Source organism: Nyctereutes procyonoides, unplaced genomic scaffold, assembly GCF_905146905.1.
Source record: "Nyctereutes procyonoides isolate TBG_1078 unplaced genomic scaffold, NYPRO_anot_genome, whole genome shotgun sequence".
Classification (NCBI taxonomy): domain Eukaryota; kingdom Metazoa; phylum Chordata; class Mammalia; order Carnivora; family Canidae; genus Nyctereutes; species Nyctereutes procyonoides.
In genome coordinates, this window is record NW_026575140.1 from 10,544,928 (window position 1) to 10,555,538 (window position 10,611).

The following is a 10,611-nucleotide window of genomic DNA, read 5'->3' on the forward strand; positions in this document are numbered from 1 at the left end:
AAAATCTTTTTTAAAAAAGTACTATATATGAAAAATACAGAAATTGATTTCAATAATAAGTGACAATCAAAGAAATAGTTACATGGTTATTTTTCAGAATGGAAAAATACTTTTCAGATTGAAAGTACATGTAGTGTACTGAGGATGAATGAAGTCCATACTGAGACACACTCCAGTGAAATTATAGGTAATGGGTAAGCTATTTTTCTCCTTTGTGGCTTTTATAATTTTTACATTTATTATTTGGCAAAGATAAAATAATTATCCTGTGAGTAGATTTTTTTTTTTTATCAGCAAGAAAAGATAAAGGAGACAAAAGAACCACAGCCAGGAGGTGCTGAGAGAAAAGCAATAACAATGTAGATTTCTATATCCAGCTAAATTACCATTCGAGAGAGGATAAATAAATTCTGGGAAAATTCTAATAGAAGCTAACTTTTAAAATCTCACATAATTACCCCCATGAAAACCGAATGACTAAGAATAACAAAACCCAAATCCACAAACAAGATCTACCAAAAAACAAAAAAACAAAACAAAACAAAAAAAACAGGTGTTAAATACCTTCCCAAACCCTAAAATATAAATAGAAACAAACCAGCAAAGCTACATATGCTACATGGCATTAGCAGTAAGTGTCTGAGGAGTGTCAGATGACCTTGAGTATAGAGAAAACCCTAAAATAGTCAATAGGTACTCATGAGAACAGCTGAAACTAGGAGAGGTTCTGCATGCTTTATATTTATGAGGTGAGGAACCTGAGGAACAGGGCAAGGTAAGATCTGAAAGGACTGGAATTTCAGTTCCTTTTAGACAGAACACTCCCATGAGAAGAAATGGTGATTGAGATAATTCAAATTGACCAAGACAGGGATAATAGGGAGGGGAAGATGAGAGGGGAGAAAGAAGAGAAAGAAAGAACATGTGAGACAGCTAGAGTGCTAGCAAGTAGGAGCATAATATAAAAGCGAGGAGGGAGAAGAGACCAAGAATTCTCCTAGTATGGACCAGATTTTTTTTTTTTTGAGACCATATTTTTGAACACTTCATGAAAATAATGTAATAGGGACTGCTAGATCCAGGAAACTAAAAAAGTTATCCCAACTGATCTACTCCTGAAAGTTCAGGAAAACTAATTTCACATAAAAATGATTAACAAGATAGGATGGTAGTTGAATCCCATAAAAAGTAATTATAAAAAAATGAAAGACACACCCATGAACAGATGAACATTATGTAGCTTAACATTTCAAGATGAGCCAAAAGGAAACTTTTGAAAAGATACTAGATATAAAAGAACATTAGAATAATCAGAATTCAGATAACTTGGAATAAAATTAGAAAAGTTAATTTTTAAAAATGGATGTGTAAACAAAAATCCTTTAAGAAAAGTGGAAACTGAAAAATTTTAAGATTCAAAAAGAAATAAAGAAGTTTTTTTCTCTGCTTCCCATTAAAATGTAGAAAGCTGCAGATTCTCACTCCCACACAATGAAAAAAATGGATTATCTACAAAATTATTTTTCTTGAGTTTACTAGAGAGTTGAGTTAGATAACAATAAAGTAATCTGAGTTCCAAAGAACAACAAGCCCTTCCAAGGATAGAAGACTCATGACTGTCTTGCCTTCAGCAGAACACAGGAGAAAGAAACCAAGTACAAATTTAACAGAATGCTAATGGCCAAGTGACAGGGTTCACTTGCAACCCTTCCACATGCCTTTACTAACTAGGTGCTCTGAAGAAACTAGTACAGACCTGTGGGAGATAATCAAGTGCTGCTGGGAAATAAGCACTAAGCATTTGCCTGCTTCCCCAGACCCTTCTCTACTCCAAAGTAAAAGCATTAAAGAGGACTTTTGCCCCAAGTCACAGGCAAGAAGTGGCTAGAGGAAGAGACAGAAAGGAAAAAAAAAAAAAAAACCTATGTCCCTGGTGCAGGGACAAAGACCTTGGGCCCAGAATCCTATATTAAGCAGATATATGCTACCACTGAGGAGGAAGCAGAAAACTCCTGCTCAGGGCCAAATACATATGAAAAAGTAGAGTTTGGTTGCCAAAAGGAAAAGAAGAAAGAGCAAAAATGCTGATGAACTTCTTCCAAGTTATGCAGGGACTCCCTAAAACTAAGGCTGAACCTAGACAACAGAAAAACCCTCGCTGCTCCCACCATGAACCTACCACTAAGGGATGAGCAACAGTAGGATTCCTTCTTTAGAAAGACTCTTTTCATTGTGTAGACATACAGTAGAGCAGCTGAAAGCCCAATGGAAGAGGAAAAGCACTGGGGAAAAAAATCCTGATACTCACACCACCAACCTAAACACAGGGCAACAGCAGTACAGAATTAAAGGAATTGGTAGTTCATGATGTACTGATCAATTCCTGATTTTTATTGACTCAATCCTGCAACAGAGAAAAGGCATTTCTATACATAAATACTGTTTACCTTACTCCCTACTATTCTATACCACCAAGAAAGCAAAAAGAAACATTTTGAGACTACTTATGGAAGTAAGTAGTCATTCACAATATTACCTTGATTAAAAAATAAGAAGAAATGATCAAGTCTCTAGATGCAACTAACTACCAATTCTCCAGGTGTTCTTTTTTTTTAAGATTTTATTTATTTATTCATGATAGACACACACAGAGAGAGAGGCAGAGACACAGGCAGAGGGAGAGGGAGAAGCAGGCTCCATGCCAGGAGCCCGACATGGGACTGGATCCTGGGTCTCCAGGATCATGCCCTGGCCAAAGGCAGGCGCCAAACCGCTGAGTCACCCAGGGATCTCCCTCTCCAGATGTTCTTAATCATGTCCCCCTAAAATTCTTATATTGAATTCCTAACCTCCAGCACCTCAGAATGTGACTGCATTTGGAGATAAAGTCCAAATTAAATTAAAGATAAATGAGGTCAGTGGGACGGGCCCCATTCCAATATGACTGGTGTCCTTAAAGGATAGGAGATTAGAACACAAAAACATACAGAGGGAAGACCAGGTAAAGCCGCTAGAAGAGGAGGACCATCTACAGGTCAAGAACAGAGGCCCTTAGAAACCAATCCTGCCAGTATCTTGATCTTGGACTTCTAGCCTCCAGAACAATGAAGAAACAAATGTGTAACATGTTTAAGTCCCCCAGTCTGTGGTGTTTGTTATGGTAGCCTGTGCAAACTAATGCACAAGGTATATGGAGAAGAGAGGTACACACTAAATTATAGCACAGAGATGCAATAAACAAAAAATAGACTGTGAGAAACTCTCTAGATCAAACAGTTCTTTATCAAATAAATTGCAAAGAGAGTGAAGAAGTTGGAAACAAAAATCCCTATGCATTAGAAGATACCTAAAAGTTATATTAAAAACAAGGTGGCAACATGGATTTATGTGGATCCTCATTTGTATTATTATTTAAATGATGATATTTGAGAGAATTAGAAATTTGATCATGACTAGGAACTTCATAATATTAAGAAACCATCACTAAGGGTAGAAATTAAAGCTCAGGACTTCCAAAAAGACGATTTAATAGGAGACACTGTTTAGAATAAACTAAGACCACAAGAGACTATAACCTTAGGATTTGGGTAATCTAGAGGTCGGACAGGCCTCTCACAGGTTTACAGTCCAGGTTCAAATTCCCTAGAAAGCCCATTGAATCTCAATCTTTAAACTTGGTTGTCTGGATTGACAGGAGCTAAAATTAACCTGACACAGCCAAAGAAGAAATCAAAATATACCCTGAGACACATGAAAATGGAAGAGCAATACATAAAAACTTATGAAACTTATCCAGAAAAAGAAGTTCTAAGACAGAAGTTGTCAGCAATATATACTTACTTCAAGAAACAAGAAAAATCTTAAACAATCTGGGGTGCCACGTGTGGCTCAGTCGGTTGAGCATCCTCCTCTTGATTTTGGCTTGGGTCAGGATCTCAGGGTCCTGGGATCATGCCCTGCCTTGGGCTCCCCACTCCCCACTTTGCCTGTCTTCCTCTCCTTGCATGCAGAAATAAATCTTTTTTAAAAAACCCAAATGCTAAAACAAAAAACAAAAAAAAAAAAACCTCAATCTAACTCTATGCCTCAATGAATTAGAAAATGAACAAATGAAACCCAAACTTTGTAAACATAACAAAGATCAGAGTGGAAATAAATGAAATAGAGACTAAAAAGGCAATAGAAAAGATTTATGAAACAGCAGGTTTTTTGAAAAAACAAACCTTTAACTAGACTTAGCAAGAAAAAAAGAGAAAACAAATAAAATGAGAAATGAAAGAGGAGATATTACAACTGATACCACAGAAATACAAAGGATCATGAGACTACTATGAACAATTATACACCAATAATTGGACAACTTACAAGAAATGGATAAATTCCTAAAAATATACAACCTACTAAGACTGAATCATGAAAACAGAAAATCTGAACAGATATATTACAAATAAAGAGCTTGAATCAGTAACTCAAAATTTCCCAACAAATGAAGTCCAAGATCGGATGGCTTCATTGATGAATTCTACTAAACATTCAAAATAGAATTAATATCAACCCTTCTCAAATTCCTCCCAAAAAACATTTTACAAGGCCAGCACTGACATCACAAGACAAAGACACCACAAAAAAAAAAAAAAAGAAAGAAAGAAAATTACAGGCCAATATTGCCAATGATCATAGATGCAAAATGCTTAACAAAATATTAGCAAACCGAAGTCAACAATACATTAAAAGGATCATACACCACGAGCAAATGAAATTTATTCAGGGATGCAAAGATGGTTCAACATCCATAAAATCAACACAATATACCTCATTAACAAAATAATGGGAAAAACACAAATGATCAGCTCAGTAAATACAGAAAAAGCATGTGACAAAAATCAACATCCATTCATGATAAAATTCTCAACATAGCGGGGTGGAGAAGGAATGTACCTCAACATAATAAGGGTAATATACGACAAGCCCACAGCTATTTAATGGTGAAAAACTGAAAATTTTTCCTCTAAGATCAGGAACAAGACAAGGATTCCCACTCACTTTTAATCAACATAGTATTGGAAATCTCAACCAGAGCAATTAGGGGGGGAAAAAAAGGAAAATAAAAGGCATCCAAGTTGGAAAGAAAGACATAAAACTGTTAACTACTGCAGATGATATGATGTTATACATGGAGTACCCTAAAGAGGGCACCTGGGTGGTTCAGTGGTTGAGTGTTTGCCTTTGGCTCAGGTTGTGATCCAGGAGTCCAGGATGGAGTCCTGCATCAGGCTCTCCACAGGGAGCCTGCTTTTCCCTCTGTGTCTCTCATGAATGAATAAATTCTTAAAAAAAAAAAAAAAAGAAAGAAAGAAAAGAAAACCCTAAAGACTCATCCTAAAAACTGTTAGAACTAATAAATCAATACACTAATGTTGCAGGATACAAAATCAATACACAAAACTTCTGCATTTCTATATGCTAATAATGAAGTATCAGAAAGAAATTTTTAAAATCCCATTTTCATTCTTATCAAAAATAATAAAAATTTTAAAATCCCATTTTTTATCTTCTCAAAAAGAATAAAATACCTAAGAATAAACTTAAACAAGGAGATTACTGATAACTGATAAGACACTTATGAAAGACTTAAAGAAGACAAATAAATGGAAAAATATGCCATGGTCATGGATTGGAAGAATTAATATTGTTAAAATGTCCATACTACCCAAAGCATTCTATACTTACAATAGCCAAGACATGAAAATAACCTAAATGTTCATCACTTAGTATATATTTTGGTATAGGAATAGGTACACACACACACACACACACACACACACACACAAAGTGGAAAGTCATTCATTCATAAAATGAAGGAAAACTTGCCACTTGTGACATGAATGAACTTTGAAGGCATGATGCTAAGTGAAAGAAAGAAAAATACTATATGATCTCACTTACATGTGGAATCTGAACAACAACAACAACAAAAAAAAACAAAAACAAACTTACAGATACAGAGAACAGATTAGTGGCTGTCAGAGGCTGGGGTATGGGTAAAATGGGGGAAGGTGATCAAAAGATACAAACTTCTAGTTATAGTTAACGATACTGTATTTTTGAAGGTTGCTAAGATAGTAAGTGTTAGAAGCTCTCCTCACAAGAAAAACAATTATAACCTTGTATGGTGATGAATGTTTTAACTAAACTTACTGCAGTAAAAGCATTTTGCAATAGATCACATGTCAAATCATTAAGTTGTACATCTAAAACTAATACAGTGTTATATGTCAAATACATCTCAATAAAAATAAATAAATATGATATTAAATAATTGTGAAGTTTTAAAAAATGTATGAAATTGAAATATTCAACATTAGCATTTAGATTAGAAGATATCGAAAAGAGTTAAAAACTTTTAAAGATATTGTATTATCCAGGAAGGAAGTAGAAGTACTGATTACCATTCGAGTTTTATGTGTAAAGAATGATGGTTTTAAGTTTTATGCATTTATATATTTGTATTCAGTAGTCAAAATTACAAGGCAAATGCTGAGTTGAATGTTTTATCAGTTCAATAAGTAGTCTATTAACTGAGACATTCTTGCCATAGAGGAGAAATCAGCATTCCAAAAGAAAAAAACCAAAACAAACATTTAAGTTTTTAACTTTCAAGATTAGCAAAATAATTTATCTACTACTAGCTAAGCCTCAAACTCTACTACATTTAAGAAAAAAAAAAGTCTTTGAGGGAAGCCTGGGTGGCTCAGTGGTTTAGCACTGCCTTCAGCCCAAGGCATGATTCTGGAATTCCAGGATCGAGTCCCACGTCGGGCTCCCTGCGTTGAGCTGCTTCTCCCTCTGCCTGTTTCTCTGCCTCTCGATCTCTGTGTCTCTCATGAAAAAAATAAATAAAATCTTTTTTAAAAAATCTTTGAGTACTAAAGCCTTATTTTTAAATCAGACTACTGGTGTAATCATATATCCAGTAAAAATCATCCTTTTTAGGTGTACGGTCTTATGAGTTTTGACAAATGTATGTACTGTATATGCAACACCAAAATCAATATATAGAATTATATATTATTACTGTCTAAAAGCTCCCCCTCCTTTGTTGTCAGTCCTCTTGTAATCCCCAGCCAAGTCACCACTGATTTGTTTTCTCTCCCTTATAGCTATTATGCCTTTTATAGAATGTAATATAAACAGAATTATATAGTATGTAGCTTTCCTTTTGTACCTTCCTTATGTCTGGCTTGTTTCACCAAGCATAACTATCTTTGGAGATTCATCCATGTTATTAGATTTATCAGTTCCTTTTTATTTTGGAATACTGTTCTATCATATATATATATGTGTGTGTATATTATATATATATTATATATATACACCAAAATTTAGTTATCCATTCACCAATTGACGCATATCTGGGTTGTTTCCAGTTTGGGATAATTTTTAATAAAGCTGCTATGAATTTTCATATATAGATCTTTGTGTGGATACCTATTTTCTTTCCTCTTGAGCAAATACCTATCTGGGTCATATGGTAAATTTAACATATAACTTTGTTAAATGTATGAAGATACATATAGTGGACAGATTCTAAGATGGCCCCCAATTATTGGGATACCTCTTGGTATCTATACCCTCTTGTAATAGCAGAATCTTGTAAAGCAGAATCTGCTTCTAAACAATAAAATACAGCCCAGGTGATAAGGATGTCACTTCCATGATAATGTTACATAAAATTATAATTTTTGTCTTGCTAGAAGACCTTCTCTATATATTCCCTTCCTTCTTGATTCTTTTTTTAAAAAGATTTTATTTATTTATTCATGAGAGACACACACAGAGAGAGAGAGAGAGAGAGAGAGAGAGAGAGAGAGAGGCAGAGACACAGGCAGAGGGAGAAGCAGGCTCCATGCAGGAAGCCTGACATGGGACTCGATCCCGGGTCTCCAGGATCACACCCTGGGCTGAAGACAGCACTAAACCACCGGGCCACCAGGGCTGCCCCCTTCTTAATTCTGATAAAATAAGTTGCCATATGTAATGGTCCATTAGCAAGGAAGTGAGAATAACCCATAGCTAGCAATGAACTGAGGCTCTTAATCTCACAGCCCACAAAGACTGTTGTTCTCCTGTCAACAACAACATGAACTTGAAAATAGGTCCCCATTTAAGCCTCAGATGAGACCCCAAATATGACTAACACATTGACTGAAGCTTTGTTGCAGACCCTAAGCAGAAGAGGACCCAGGAAAGCCCTGCCCAGAATTCTGACTCCTAGAAACTGAGATAATACACATGTGTTGTTTTCAGCAGTTAAATGTATGTAATTTGTTTGTGGCACTTGATAACTATACACAGTCTGTTCTCTAAAATAATTATACCATTTTATATTCCTACCAGCAATAAATGAAAGTTCCAGCTGCTCTGAACGCCCACTGTACTTGGTAGTGTCAGTTTTTGTAAATTATAACAATATTAAAAGGTTTGTCTACTGGTATCTCATTGTAATTTTGTGTTTCCCTTATGACTGATAATTTGTGCTATATATTCATGTGCTTATTCGCCATGCATATTTTCATTTCATTAAGATTTTATACTGAAGAGCAGAAGCTTTAAATTTTAAGTCAAATTTGTCAGTTCTTCTGTATTATATACTTACTGTGCCTTAGTCAGGAAATCTATGCTAATCTAAAGTCACAAAGACTTTCTCCTTTCTTTTCTTGTGCAAATCTTATCATTTTAGGTTTTACATTTAAGACAGGGATTTATTTTGAGGTCTCTTTTTTTGTATAGTATGTGAAGCATGGATTGGGGTTCATTTTTTGACATGCAGGTATCTAATTATTCCGATACCATTTGTCGAAGAAAAGACTATCATTTCTCCATTGCATTACCTCGGCATCTTTGTTGAAAATCAATTGACCATATATGTAGGTAGCACTGAACCCACTAATCCTAAAATTTGTATGCTACTATTGTCTAAATGTTGAAAACCTAATATCTCAGGTGATACCATTAGGAGGTGGGGCCTTTGGTAAGTGATTAAGTCTTAAAGGCAGAGCCCGCAGGAATGGGATTCATGTTCTTATAAAAGAGGCCCCCAGAAAGCTACCTCACTTCTTAACCATGTGAGGATACAGTGAGAAGTCTGCAATCCAGAAGAGGGCCCTCACACAACTATGCTGGCACCCTGATCTCAGCCTTTCAGTATTAAGAAATGGGATAAATTCCTGCTGTTGAAGTACCCTGTCTATAGTATATTGTTATGGCAGCCCTAACAGACTAATGCATATGGAAAATACAAAAGACCAAGATGAACCACAGTGATCTTGAAAAAGAAAGATATCTGGTAGAATGTGATATAAAGCTATAGTAATTAAAACGGTGTGAATAAATACACAGATGGACAAACAGAACAGAGACACAACAGAGAGCCCAGAAATACACACATGTATATATGGATAACTAATCTATGATAAAGTTTTCTTTTTTAAAGATTTTATTTATTGATTCATGAGACACACAAAGAGAGAGAGAGGCAGAGACACAGGCAGAGGGAGAAGCAGGCTCCATGCAGGGAATCTGTGATGAAGTTTTCAATTGTACTTGCATGCAATATAAAAATGTCCTTCCTAGGGCAGCCTGGGTGGCTCAGCGGTTTAGCGGCGCCTTCAGCCCAGGGCCTGATCCTGGAGACCTGGGATCAAGTCTTACGTCGGGCTCCCTGCATGGAGCCTGCTTCTCCCTCTGCCTGTGTCTCTGCCTTTCTCTCTCTCTCTCTCTCCGTGTGTCTCTCATGAATAAATAAAATCTTAAAAAAAATAAAAAAATAAAAATGTCCTTTCTAGCAGAACTTTTTATAAAGGCCCCAAACTGAAAACTTTTTTATTTATTAATAAATATTCACATAGTGAAACTTTAAAGAAAAGAATGTAATTTCCATAAAAGCTAGGACAGTGGTTACCTCTGCTCTAAGGGTGTTGATCAAAAAGGGGCTTGTGGATAAAGGAACGTGCTTCTGGAGATGTAGGGTTCTGTTTCTTAACATAGATGATGATATTTCCTTTATGTATATGATTTAGTTAAACTATACTTTTAAGTTTTAAAAAAAACTTTTTTTTTTTTTAGATTTCTAAAATTTATTTATTCATGAGAGACAGAGAGAGAGAGGCAGAGACATAGGTAGAGGAAGAAGCAGGCTCCCTGCGGGGAGCCTAATATGGAACTGGATCCCAGGATCCCAGGATCAGGCCCTGAGCCCATCAGCTCAAACGCTGAGCCACCCAGACATTCCTAAACCCTTTTCTATATATGTGTGTTGCCACAATAAGTTTTAAAATATATGAGAGGTAGAACAGTTTGCATAGTATGCTAGTATTTGTATATAGAAATAAATAAATTTTATTTATAAAGTGCATATGTGTATATGTGTGTGTGTCTCTCTAATGGATTCATAAGACACTAGTAGCAGTGGTTGCTTTAGAAGAACTAGGGGCCAAGGGTGGAAGAGAGACTTAGTTTTCATTATATTCCCTTTCTGCTGTTTGAACTTTATACCAAGTATATTACTTTTACAAGACGTGTTTTAAATGTTATTTAAAACATAAACAAGAT